General features: G+C 43.9%; 1 pseudogene; it reads left to right on the top strand.

Annotated features, from left to right (window-relative positions):
* Positions 1–12,806: 12,806 nt before the first annotated feature.
* The window catches only part of LOC101994498, a 58,588-nt pseudogene continuing 58,308 nt past the window's right edge, over positions 12,807–13,086 (top strand).

Below are 13,086 nucleotides of genomic sequence, written 5' to 3'. Positions count from 1 at the left end.
TGTCCTTAGAGCCTGGTCTGTGATTAGAAATTCACACCAAGGTGATAATGGGCGATAAAAAATTAATGGCAATTCAAAGTGTTAATGGCTATTCACATCAACTAACTACCAGCGATATACTAGCTAATTCACTTGCAATCTATCACACTTTAGCCTATGGGAATAAAGGGTAGACATTCCAGGCTGGCTGGGTAGATATTAGGTTGCCAATAGCTCAACTCCCCTGGCCAAGTCTAGATTTGTACTTGCCTAAAATACGTGGTCACTGCTGACCCTTTGCACGAAGAACATATTTCTCACTCCTCAGTATGCTTTCTGTGAAAACCTACCTGGTGGCTTTTTTTTTTTAAAGACAGCATGCACACTCTTAATGTGACCCTGTCAGAGCCACAAACACAGGTAAGTGCCATGAAAGCCAGTATATAAGACAATCCAACTCTTTCTACATGCTCAATTAAATAAAATTGTGTCACCATGTTTATGGTGTTTAAATACATATGTGCATATTTGAGAAATAAGAACACTATAATTGTTTAAATATCTTATAATGAACCTTATATGGTCAGAGGTATGGACATGGACACATCCTTCCCTTCAAGAAGTTTGCTTAGTGGAAAAGAAACCGTTCTGATCATATCCAAAACCAAAACACAGGTCTTAAAAAGCATGGGGGCCTGACATGGTTTGGGAATATAAATGATTTCTCTGAATGTGATATTTGAGGTGAGATGAGAAGGCAACAATATAATACTGCTAGAGCAGTGGTCCTCAACCTCCATAATGCTGTGATCCTTTAATACAGCCCCTCATATTGTGGTGACCTCAACCACAACATTATTTCATAATTGCTTCATAACTGTAATTTTGCTACTGTTATGAATCACAAAGAACATATCTGAGATGAAGGATATCTATCTGATAAATGACCTCCAAAGGAGCCCCAGCCCCCAGGTTGAGAACCACTGTGCTGGAGGAAGGGGCAATCGGTTAGGTTGACCTATGAGGAGGTGTAAAAAGGGGGTGAGGCCCTGAGGTAGGAAGGTTAAAGTATGGATGGTTGTCTAGTGACAAATAGCGCTGAACACACACACACGCACACACACACGTAATATTATATGAACTCAACAGGTTATATTTCAGGATATATAAACATAATATTATATTATAATGTAATATATACTATGCATGTAATAGCAGTTGATAAAAAAAGAGACATGAGTTTGAGGGAGAATAGGGGTCGGGTATATAGAAAGGTTCGGAGAAAACAAAGAAATGAAAAATACAATTAAATTACAATCTCAGAAACAAACAAAAATGGAAAAAAAAAGGAGTCTTTGTTCTCAGAGCATAGAGCAAGAAGGTGTGAAGGAAGCAGAGGCTGAAGAAGAGATGGTGGCTATCCCACATCATACAAAGGAGTTTTCTGCATGAGAGTTAGGGAGAACAGTTTGGGAACATGGCACATGCCTGAAATCCCAGCAGTTTGGAATGGGAGCCATGACAAGCTTGAGGTCTGGATCCATCTGAACTGCAGGATGAGATACTGTCTCAGAACCTAAAGCAAGACCAGGAGTGACAGAGAGCCACTGAAGTCCTTTAAGTCAGGAAGTGACAAGAAAGCTTCCTGTAAGTGTGACATGGCACATGCCTGAAATCCCAGCAGTTTGGAATGGGAGCCATGACAAGCTTGAGGTCTAGATCCATCTGAACTGCAGGATGAGATACTGTCTCAGAACCTAAAGCAAGACCAGGAGTGACAGAGAGCCACTGAAGTCCTTTAAGTCAGGAAGTGACAAGAAAGCTTCCTGTAAGTGTGAGCAAGTTATCTCCTTTCTGGTCCTTCATCTTCAATGAACTAGAAAACAGCTGTTGTACTATCTCTGAGGTTGTGTCTCTGATACTCTATGATCCTCAATCCACAGACACATCTTTTATTGGGAGAGATCAGTTAGGGGTACAGATATTTATTATTCTTGCTTTTGGGACCCTGTAACCCCAGAGATATCAGGATGACCAATGTCATACACATAAGGGGACCTAAAAATAATTCACTTGGAAATATGAAGAAATACTGTGTGATTCCCCAAGCTCTTTCTGCCAAATTAAGGGTCATGGAGAACCAAGTCAGATGACCTGTTATCAGCAAGTGAAATGGCTAAATAATTTAAATCAGTAAGCTAGAGTTGGTCTTTAATAACCTCAGGTCTTAATTCTATAGATTCAACCAGATGTACATCACAAATATTTCTCTAAGAATAAAAAAATTAACAGGACAATAAAAACAATTCAAATGAAAACAGTACAGTATAGTATCTCTATATCATTTATATTGTATAAGTATAAGGAAGTATAAATAATGAAGATAACTTGAAGCATATGGGAGGATTGTTTTTTCTATATGTAAATACTACAGGATTTGGTATAAGGGGCATGAGCATCTGTGGAGTTCCTCTTAGAAATGGATGAGCATTAGGAGGAAAAAAATCATCATTTCCCTTTATCTTTGCCTTGCTGATGGTTTAGTCTTTTGTAATGCTGGTCTTGAGCCAACTTCTACTGTTATTCTAGTTGCCACATACATAAAACATGCACACACCACACCAACACACATACTCTACCACACACACACACACACCATACCAACACACACAGATGCACCCCCCACACCACATTAACAAATATCATAACACACTGAGAACAGGCATCATCATCACCATCATCATCATCATCACCATCATCATCATCATCATCATCACCATCATCATCATCATCATCATCATCATTATCATCATGCATTCATTCTAACACACACTGCTAAAGACATTTGAGATTACGGCTGGTGCATGTCATACAGCTGATGGTGAATTAATGTTACAAAGCATGCTCAACTTTGAGGTGGTGTATTCCAATCATTTGATATGAATCTTTGTTTATCCAGTCTCTGAGGTGGAGCTGACCTCACTCCTGGAATCATCGAAGCTGGTGGCTCATCAGAAGATACCAAAACACTTGGCATTTGAGAACTCTCCAGATGCTAAGTAATAATAGGCTGGCATGGGCTTTTGATCCTGGCAAGCGCACACAGTAAGTAATTGCTAATCCCTGCCTCCAGTCATCCTCTGCCATCCAGTGAGCGCTCTTAGATTCAGGGGAAACTGAGGTGCTACTAGCTGTAGCTATGGAAGCAAGTGTAATTAAGTCCTTACAGACACCGCTGTGTCTCTCCAACCTCAGAGGAAAAGGCTGCTATTTCTATAATCCGAAACAGGAAAAGAAGAGAAAAGCTACCATTTTCCTCCCTATCTTTGCCCTTCTCGTTATCCAGCCATCTTTGACTCTGGTTTTCAGGTAGACTCCAACCCAGCAGCAGGTCATAGTCAGGGCGCCCACCTGAGCCTGGACTATGAAAGGATGGAGACTTGGCCTTTGGATGTAAAGTCCCAAGTCTGAGACTTGCTTCTGCAAGAAGTGTCCGTATGATACAGGACAAGTCACCGTTTCCAAGCCTCAGTTTCCCCATCCATGAAATGAAATAACAGCTTTGCAAGATGCCCAAGCACAGTTTTCTGTCTGAGGAAGATCCAGGGATATCTTCCTCTTGTGTCTCTTACCATTACCACTAAAGCAGGGCAGCTGACAGCTGGCCTCTGCTGGCCGCCACCTCCCACTCCTCTTTTCCCCCAAAGGTTTCTTTTATTTTGATGCTTATTTCATTCTTTTAGGTTTACTTTTAGCTTAATGCCCTCTCAGTGCAAAAGGTCTTGAGTCGGATTGGTGTGAGCTGGGTTGGTGCCTTCTCGGCCCACCACGGTGGGCCACTGTTGACCTTGGCTCAGACCACGGAAGGTCCAGTTGACTGTGTGGGAGGAGTAGAGGAAAGCATATAGACCACATCCTAGCTGCTCCTAGCCCTAGCGCATGGCTGTGAGTGGCATGCACTGGTCCAGGAGGAAGAAGTGCTAGTACCTCTGAGGGTGGGGGGATGATGGATTCAGAGGGTGCAGGGAGCAGAGAAGTGAGACTGTCTCCTGGGAAACAGGCCTGCCATTTCCTCCTCCTCCTAGTTATTCTGCATTGTTCCTGTTGAATACCTCATCTTCTTAGGTGAGAGGCTCTAGCTGTCTCAGCCCCTCCCCCGCCTCCACTGCCACCTGCCTGTCCCCCTCTACACAGACACTTCCCTCCAGGCAGCAGCAATCAGCTCACACTGTCAGAGCAACCTCGGGGAGGAAATAATGTTCATAGGTCTGGAAAAAAAAAAAACCAACAGAAAAAAGCAGGAGGCCTGGGGATAGAGAGGGAAGAGGTTTAGTGGACCTTGGGCACATAAGGAACTATTTCTTCCAAGCTACTCATACGCCCATGTGAACTGAAGTTAAAAAAAAATTACCCCTCCCATACACGGGTATTGAAGATCTTCCAGACAGAATGACGAGAATATATGTGGGAAAAGCATTAACTGATACCTTTTTATTATGTTATAACTATGAAAGTTCTTGTGAATGCTTCCACCAGGGATCATGTGATTCAGCACCACCTATGTTAGTGTTCATGGGTCATATTTGTTCACTCGTACTGGGCTCAGAATAAACTATCTATTCCCTTTGGAACAAGGCAATGTTGTGCATTGACTGTGTTGACACCACACCCTTTGTATTATTCCAATGAATGAAAGTTGGCAGAGATCTGACAGTTGACACACCTTGTTCACAGAGTCAAGCCTTCTAGGACCAATCCCTCCAAGAGCAGCTAGTGGTCTAAGCTGGGCAGTGGTGGCGCACACCTTTAATCCCAGCATTTGAGAGACAGAGGCAGGTGGATCTCTATGAGTTCAAGGCCAGTCTGGTCTACAAGAGCTCATTCCAGGAAAAAAAAAAATAGCTAGAAGTCTAACTTTGAGTAGGTTTCTCCTTCTCCGCTGGCCTGAATTCTAAGTTCCTCTACCCACAAGATGAGATGAGCAGGCTATTGGATAGATTCACACAGCTCCCGCCGCACTCCCTGGTGGCTCCCAGATGAACTGTAAGCTCTCTGAGATTTCATGCAACTTAAAATAAAAGTGGTTCTGTGTAGGTATTTAAAATGGGAAGAGGCAAGGGCCTCTGGCCTCAGACCAATCTCCTACAAAACTGTAACCTGAGAAACCGGGTGAAGTTTTGAGGGAGGTGAGTTATTAAGGTAGCGGTCTCGTGTTCTGAGTGTTCAGCAAAGTAAGACTGACAGGCAGTCTGCTTTAAGGAGACGCTAGAGAAAAATGAGGCATTCGGGTCTCAGCCGTCAGTGGGCATAGAGTTGGACAGCTCAGGAGTGGTAGAAACCAGGCAGACAGGGGAGCTGGTGAAGTTCTAGGCACCTGCAAGTTCCTTGCACATATCCACAGCATTTTGCAGGGTTGATAATGTTGATTTCTCTCATACAAGCAGGAAGACCACATTCTCCTGATTCCCTTGGGGTTGGGTGGGGGTTTGTTTTCTAACCAACAGGACATGGGCAAATAGATGTAAGATATTCCCAGGCTGTTACTCTTCCTCCTTGTCCCTCCCTTTCTTCTTCTTCATATTCTCCTCCCCTATCCCTTTTCCCCCTCCTCCTCTTCTTTTTCGGTATTTTAATTAATTCTAATTAGGGTTATATGTGTGTCTCTGTGTGGGTTTGCGTACTTTAGTGCAGGTGTCTGCAGAGGCCGAAAAAGGATGTTGAATCCCCTGGAGCGGGAGTTGCTGGTAATGCTGACTTGTCCTGTGTGTGAACTTGGGGCCTCTGTAAGAGCAATACACACGCTTAACTGCTGAGCCATCTCTCCAGCACAGAAAGCTTCTTTTTTGGTGAGCAGAAGGAATGGCTTTCTGATCCACATGAGCAAGTGATGCTGAGAAGAAATAAGACTTCTATGTCCCCTTGTTGTCACCAGAAAGCCCAGACACTCTTGATAAATGAACTCTTAGTCTTCAGCCCTAAGAACGGAACTCTTTCTACACAGCCCCACACAATAGTCAAAAGAGAAGATGACAACTCCCAGGGTCACGGTAGCTATTTGAAAGAGAAGCTGGAATCTATGCAACCCGAGTTTACACACTAGCTCTAAAATGTGCCAGATGTGTGCTCTGTTAACCAGCTAGTTATTCCCTGTATATAATTTTGTCATGTTACTGTATTATTTAGTGATTACCGCCCACTAATTGGTTCAAAACTGCATAGTTTAAATTGTATTTGTTATTTCCTGCAGATCTAGAATCAGGTTGCTAGATCTGGTCCTACTCTGGGGTTGAGATGGCAGCTCTTCTGATTTTGCATGAATCTCTCCCATGTTTGGGTATTTTACTGAGGCCTCTAGTGGAAATAACTGGGCCACAGGCTTGTACCGGAAGGTCCGAGCTTGTTTACACTGCAGTGGGAGAGTTCCCGAGGACAGCAGGCATGGTGGGCTCAGAAACAGCGCATCATGTTGATCACACTGTGTGGTGAAAACAAATCATAAAAAGCAGAATTCATCTTTGATCGTCATTATTATTATCGGTAGGAGGAGGGATCTTGTGAAATGAGAGGCTAAAGGGAGGCTCTCGTTGTTAAAAGTTCATTGCTATAGCTAATCTTTCATCGCTGCTTCAAAGACTGAAGATGTTCAGACACGTTAAAAGTTTCAGGATAGTGCATATTGTACATTTAGAGACCTCCTATTCTCTTGCTGTCTCAACATCTTCGCACCCACGAGTGCTCGTGCTCCCCAGTGTGATGAGGTTTGGATCCCCAGTCTTACTCTTCCTCAACTGTGACCCAATGACCTTCAAACACACCAGTGAAATCCTCACATGCTTTTGGCCTGTGGGCTCTACACCCTCCTAGAGCTCTTTCAGCTCCTCACATGGGTGAGTTGCTTCACTGGGGCTTCCTCCATGGGTCCCTCCTTGTGTTCTATGGTGAGTGTCTTTCTCTCAGTAACAAGCAGTTCTCCCACATCTCTCCCATGTCTCCTCTAATGGCTACGTCTGAGGGATGTGATGCTCAGCTCACTAAAGAAACTGAAGCTAAACACACGTGTAGTGTAGACGTCTACGCAGCACCGTATCAACACATACAAAAACAGCTCTCATTTTAACTAGAATAAGAGAGAGTTCATTCTAAAGCCACTTTGAGAGACCATGGTCCAGGACACGCATTTAAGTTACTCCAAATTCTTTCTTTCAATGTGGAAGCAGTTTTAAGACATATTTTTACAGACCACCAACAACAACAACAAAAATAAATTCATAAATCAAGGCAAGTTTAAAATATGGGTATGTCAGAGGGCTGGTTACAGTAAGATGGAAGAAGTTTTTCTAAAGGCCGCTGATAATCTGATTCTTAGCGTGTGTGTTGGTAGAAGCTAGTAGCAGGCTAAGTTAATAGCTTTCAAAAGGTTATTATCTAGTCGTCACGGCTGTTCCAGTGCTAAAGCCAGTCCAAGATTGGCTTCTGAACCTATAGTACTCCAATCTTTGCACATTACTTCATTTTTCATCAATCAGTCTTTCATCAAACACAGGCTCTTTTCAGGAATACTCGTTCATAAAAGTGTTCAGTAAGTGTTCAATGAGGTTTGGGGCATACAGTAAGTCCTCAATGCATGTGCACAATTATGTTTAACACTACCTTCTTTTTATACTCACCATTAACAGGAATGGTTGGACAGTTTCTATGTATACTGCTCAGCAGTTTCCATACTCACACCGCACTGAGACACAGATTTTAAAGTTTGGTAGAAACTTGCGCAAATTATAGGTACCAAGTAGCAAAACCAGGTTCAGACTGGACACATATCCCTAACCCTGAGGTGAAGAGCTCCTAGGGGTTTTGAAAGAACTTTTGGTGGTATCTATGGATAGAAAGAAATTCAGATTCCACAGTGCCACATTCAATATTAATGAAATTGATACTGTTTGTCACCCCTGTACTGGGGCACAAGGAATACCAGATGAAGCCAGCCTTCTTACTGCTAAGGGACTAGAGCCATGACTGGTCTGGAAGTGGGTTTGGAATTCTGCATGACTCTATTGTATTAAAGCTGGTGCGGGCCTTGCCTCTTTTGTTTGCCAGTGGCTTAGCTGTGTCTTCAACTGCATAATGAAGCCCGGATATGTGCAGGTCACAATAGGAACATTGTTTTATTACTCTGGGGATATCTGAAAGTGAACCCACACTATCTAAGCACATCAGCATGGGTCAGGTAGGCCAGGATTTGTACAATTTCTCCCTGCCTTTGATTTGGCCACAAATATACTCCTGTCTATTTTCTAGCTTCTTGTGAGCACTGGAGAATGGCCAAGAAGTCCCCAGTCTCGCTTCCTTCATCAATACTGCTATGGTCTTGTGAAATTCCTACTTTTGGATTCTGCTTTCATCAACCCTAATGCCTTTCTCCTCTAAGGAACAATTCAGAGGCCACATGTAAATCCAGCGGAAAATAATGCTGTGACTAGGAACAAACTTTGCCTTGGAAACAGGAGTCGGAATGATGACATAATAGATCTAAAAGAATGAGGTCCTCACCGGCCACAGTTCTGACCGGCATGGGTGGAAAACCTGCTTAAGTTTTCTGACCTGTGGACACCTGACAGTGACCCATTGTGTTACCCTGTGCTCTGCCAGGCTCAGTGCCAGGGGCTGATCTTTCCGCATCAGTCACAGCTTGGTTTTCCTTTTCAGTGGTACAAATTATTTCTAGACAAATAACAACTCAGAGCCAAGCCTGTCAAGTTTTGACCAACCACCAGGTCTTTGGATAAGTTAATTGTAGTGTTTGGTGGCCTTAGAGATTGTCCTTGTTCTCCCTAATTCTAACTTTTCTCATGGTGATGACAGAGATTCTTCTATTTGGGTCATGAGCATCCCTCAAAGGTCTGTGTTTTAAAGGTTTCGTCCCTAGCTTGCCGCTAATAGGAAGTAGTGCTAAATCCATAGAGGGTTGGGCTAACAAGACGTCCTTAGATCTTCGAGGTATGAACTTAAAGGGAACTAATCTTTACTTCCTGGTTGCTTCGCAGACATTTGCTCTACCAACTACTCCTTCTGCCTTATATTACCTTGCTACCAGCCCACAGCTATGGGGCCAAATGGTTACAGGTTCAACCTATAAGCCAGCACAATCATTTTCTCTTTCTGCACAAGTTATCTCGGGTATATTGTTAGAAAAAAAATCTGCCCAATGACAATTTGAACCAAGGATAAGATGAGAACTTTTCTCATTTTGTAAAAATAAAAATGATGATCCTTTCAGGGTTCCTATGAGGGTGGTGTCAGTCAGAGCTTCTGCTTGGTGTTAGACACCTAGATCTGATGAAGAGCAACAAGTTTTGAAAGTTTCTGTCCATAGTCATTTGGCCTCACTGTTTAGGGGCTTGTGGCAAGAAGGGGTTCATGACAGTGGAGCAAAAGCAATCACATCATGACCACAAAGAAAGAAAGGAGGAGAGTCTGGGGTTCAGCAATCCCTCTCCAGGGCACACCCTCTATAAGCAAAAGGCTTCCCAACAGGCCCTGCCTCTTGAAGCTTCTACCTCCCCCCAATAGCACCATGTCAGAGAGTAAAATGTTAATGCATGGGAAATTGGGGGACACATATTAAATATAATGATTTATATAAAACAATGCTTTTTGTTTAAATGAAACAATTAGTTTAACAGATGTTCAATACTGTGTTAAGGACTTCACGCTATCTCATGAATGGGAGTCTGGTGGGAGCTTTGATAGCTGGGTTTTACTATCTAGAACGGTGAGGCAAAGAGACACTATGTGTAATCCTCCCAAAGTGACATGGCTAGGAGGGTGAGGGGTGAGGACTCAGACTGACATTTCCAAACAAATGCTTCCTCTGTGCAGGAATCTGTAGGCCCAACAAGTTTCAACTGCCCACTTCAGGTTTAGTGAAAGTATATAAACCCCAAAGTCAGGCGTGGATGTAATCCCACTCCTGCTCAACACTGGGAAAGTCAACCTTTCCTTTCTGTTCCTATAGTTGCTGGCTACTAAATGAGATGGTGCTAGCGCTATGAGTGCCTAGAACACCCCTATCTCCCCATCACTCTGCTATGCCTCTACCAGCTCTTTCTTGCCCTGACCACAGAGCTTTTCCATAAGTAGAAGGGTTGTATTTTTCTTCCTGCTCAGGACCTGTGAGCTGTATGGAGAGTTTTAACCCTGAAGAGAAAAAGAAACAGCAGTTGGGTATTCATCCCTGGTCCTCCACTTGTCCCTGATATTCCTTTCTGAGTTCCCCTCCTGTTACAGAGCCCTGGTCTTCCTTTCTGCTCTCCTCACCTTTGGCAGTGCCATCTCTCACATCACCCCTGATCCTGAAATCATTAAGGAAGGGATGCAGGATCTTAGAAACATGCGGAGATCATGGGAGAAACAAACCTTGTGCGGAATACAGCACTAAGGTTCAAGGTGCCTGTGTAGCTAAATGCTGGAGGAAAGGAGGAGGTTTCTGTTAGTCAAGAGTCATTCTAATCCCAGACAGCCCTCTGCCAGCCTATACTTGCTCTTTAACCTCTTCTCCTAGCAGGAATATGTTTGGTTGCTCTCTCCCTGTGGCCAGGATTCAAATCCTGGGATCTCAATCTTCCCGGCAGAAAAGGAATCTATTAAAGCATCCAGTGCATCAAGAATTGAGCAATCAGCTGCTCAGAATCCATGATCAGTTTATTGTCTCTTGGTGATAGAGTGTTTTTGTAGTGTTTTTCTCATGTTCCCTTTATGCTTCAGAGCTCCTGGAGTTCTGCCGTAGACTCGGCTATCAAGAACCCTGATCACCTCCTCTGCTCACCCTCTGTAAGCCACTAACCCTGAATCATCCAGCTCCCACCCATCATGATGACAGCTCATTTCCTCTAGAGTATATAAGACCACAGAGATTTCATGGCGCTCTCATCAGTCCCATCTCCCACATCATTAGCAAAGGATGCAGAGCCTCACAAACATGGAGATGATATGGGACACTTAGCCTTCTTCTCCACACTGGCTTTGGTTTCTGACATTCTCTGGTCTGTGTGTGGACATATGTGCATATCTTAGGATGGAGCTGATTTCTATGTTACTGAATTCTGAGGGTCAAATCGAGTGTTGAGAGAAATGAAGGTTTATTGTGTTGTTCTGTTACCTGATGCACTGCAAGCTGTGGCTAAAGACACCTATTGCTGTCGTGCATCTATGCATCTGCAGTGGAGCTGAGAGACATCTGAACTACACTGGTTTCTGTCGGGTTCTGTCTCTGCTGTCTATCATTCTGCTTGAGGCCATTTGTCAGATGGCACATGTCCCCGTGGTGGAGGTAGAGACACGAGGGAGTAAGCGGGAACCTAGAAAAGGTAAGGGCACAAGGAGTGGTGGGGAATTAGAAATGACAATTCAGTTCTTCCTATTCATGTGCATTATCTTTGTCTGTTTAGGTGCCTGTCCTCACCCCATCTGAGATCAGCATCCCTTCCCCAGCCATCCCATTCATTGGGTTTCTGCATAGGAGTGTAGGTTTTGGTAACCTTAGATTAAATCAGTATAACTCAGAGAACAAGTGTGTTCCTGGGACCTTTCCAGTTGGGTCTTCACGGATGCTTCCTGTTTCAAGGAAGGCCTGAACAAATCTGTCTACAAAACTGGTAGGCAAGTGGAAGATGAGCATGGCTTGTGGTAGCAGCAGGGGCTGGGTGGGGGTAACATCTAGGTTCTACTTTTCTCTAGTTAACAATATCTTGACAGGAGTGTAATTTTAGTTCATTTACGTTTTCTTTGATTTTGTGAAGTGGTATAAGAAAAATCTCACTTAATTGTCCCAGCTTCAGGGACAAGAATTTGGTGTCCCATATCGTCCCTATCTCTTCCTGTTTTGATTACCAATACCAGTTTGCATTTCTGGTAGGAAATCCCTGCAGTCTGCTTGCAGTGTGATGTATTTTTGGCTGTCTGTCTTTTTGAAGGCCTTCCCCATGTTGGGAGCATCTCCTGTGATATAGCCTGTGATCTGAGTGTGTCTCCCACCCAAAGGCATGTGCTAGAAACAAATTCCTCTCTGAGGCAGTGCTGGGGAGTGAGGCCTCCTGAAGGTGTGTGCGCCATGAAGAAGAAGTCGTCATGAAGAAGCCTTTTTACCAGCAAAAGGCAGACCATCTGTTGTGGGAATTTGGCCCATATAGATCTACTTGCCTGTCTTTCAGTTTCCTATGAAAACGTAAAGCAAAATGAGGCCTTTAGCAGATGTGTCTTGCCAAATTATACGTTTCCTGGGTACTAGGACTGAGGAATGAATTAACCTTCTAACCTCTTTTCTTTATAGATTACCCAGTCTTACATATGTCTTTATGGCAACAGAGTACCTATAGTCCCAGCACTTTGAAGGTGAAGTCAGAAGGATCAAGAGTTCAAGGCTAGAAGCTGGTGAAATGGCTCAGTCACTGAAGTATTTGCCATGCACAGATGAGGACCTGAACTTGGATTTCCAGTTCCCACTTAAAATGCCAGACATGGTGACGTGTTGTCTGTACCTCCAGTGCTGGAGTGATGAAGGCAGGTGGATCCCTAGAGTTCACTGCTGAGTCAACATAGCTGGACGATAAGCTCCAGATTCAGTGAACAACCCCTTGTCAAAAACTGATGGAGATGTCTGCTGCTAACCTCTGGTCTGCATACTTATGAATACATACATATGTGCACATATCTATAATAGGCACACGAGAGAGAGCATGTGGGAGAGAGGGGAGAGTTCAGCTGTTCAGTGACAGCCTGGCTTGTCTTAGACTATCTTAAAACTCACATGCACAGCCCCTTTCTCTGCGGAATCACCATGGCGGCTGGGACCCTGTACACATACCCTGAAAACTGGAGAGCCTTCAAGGCCCTCATTGCTGCTCAGTACAGTGGGGCTCAGGTCCGCGTGCTCTCCGCACCACCCCACTTCCACTTTGGCCAAACCAACCGCACCCCCGAATTTCTCAGAAAATTTCCTACTGGCAAGGTTCCAGCATTTGAGGGTGATGATGGATTCTGCGTGTTTGAGAGCAATGCCATCGCCTATTATGTAAGCAACGAGGACCTGCGGGGAAGTACTCCAGAGGCAGC

This window comes from Microtus ochrogaster, chromosome 17, assembly GCF_000317375.1.
Source record: "Microtus ochrogaster isolate Prairie Vole_2 chromosome 17, MicOch1.0, whole genome shotgun sequence".
NCBI classification, from domain to species: domain Eukaryota; kingdom Metazoa; phylum Chordata; class Mammalia; order Rodentia; family Cricetidae; genus Microtus; species Microtus ochrogaster.
Note: the sequence above shows the minus strand (reverse complement) of the source record. Positions and strands in the feature narration are given on the sequence as shown.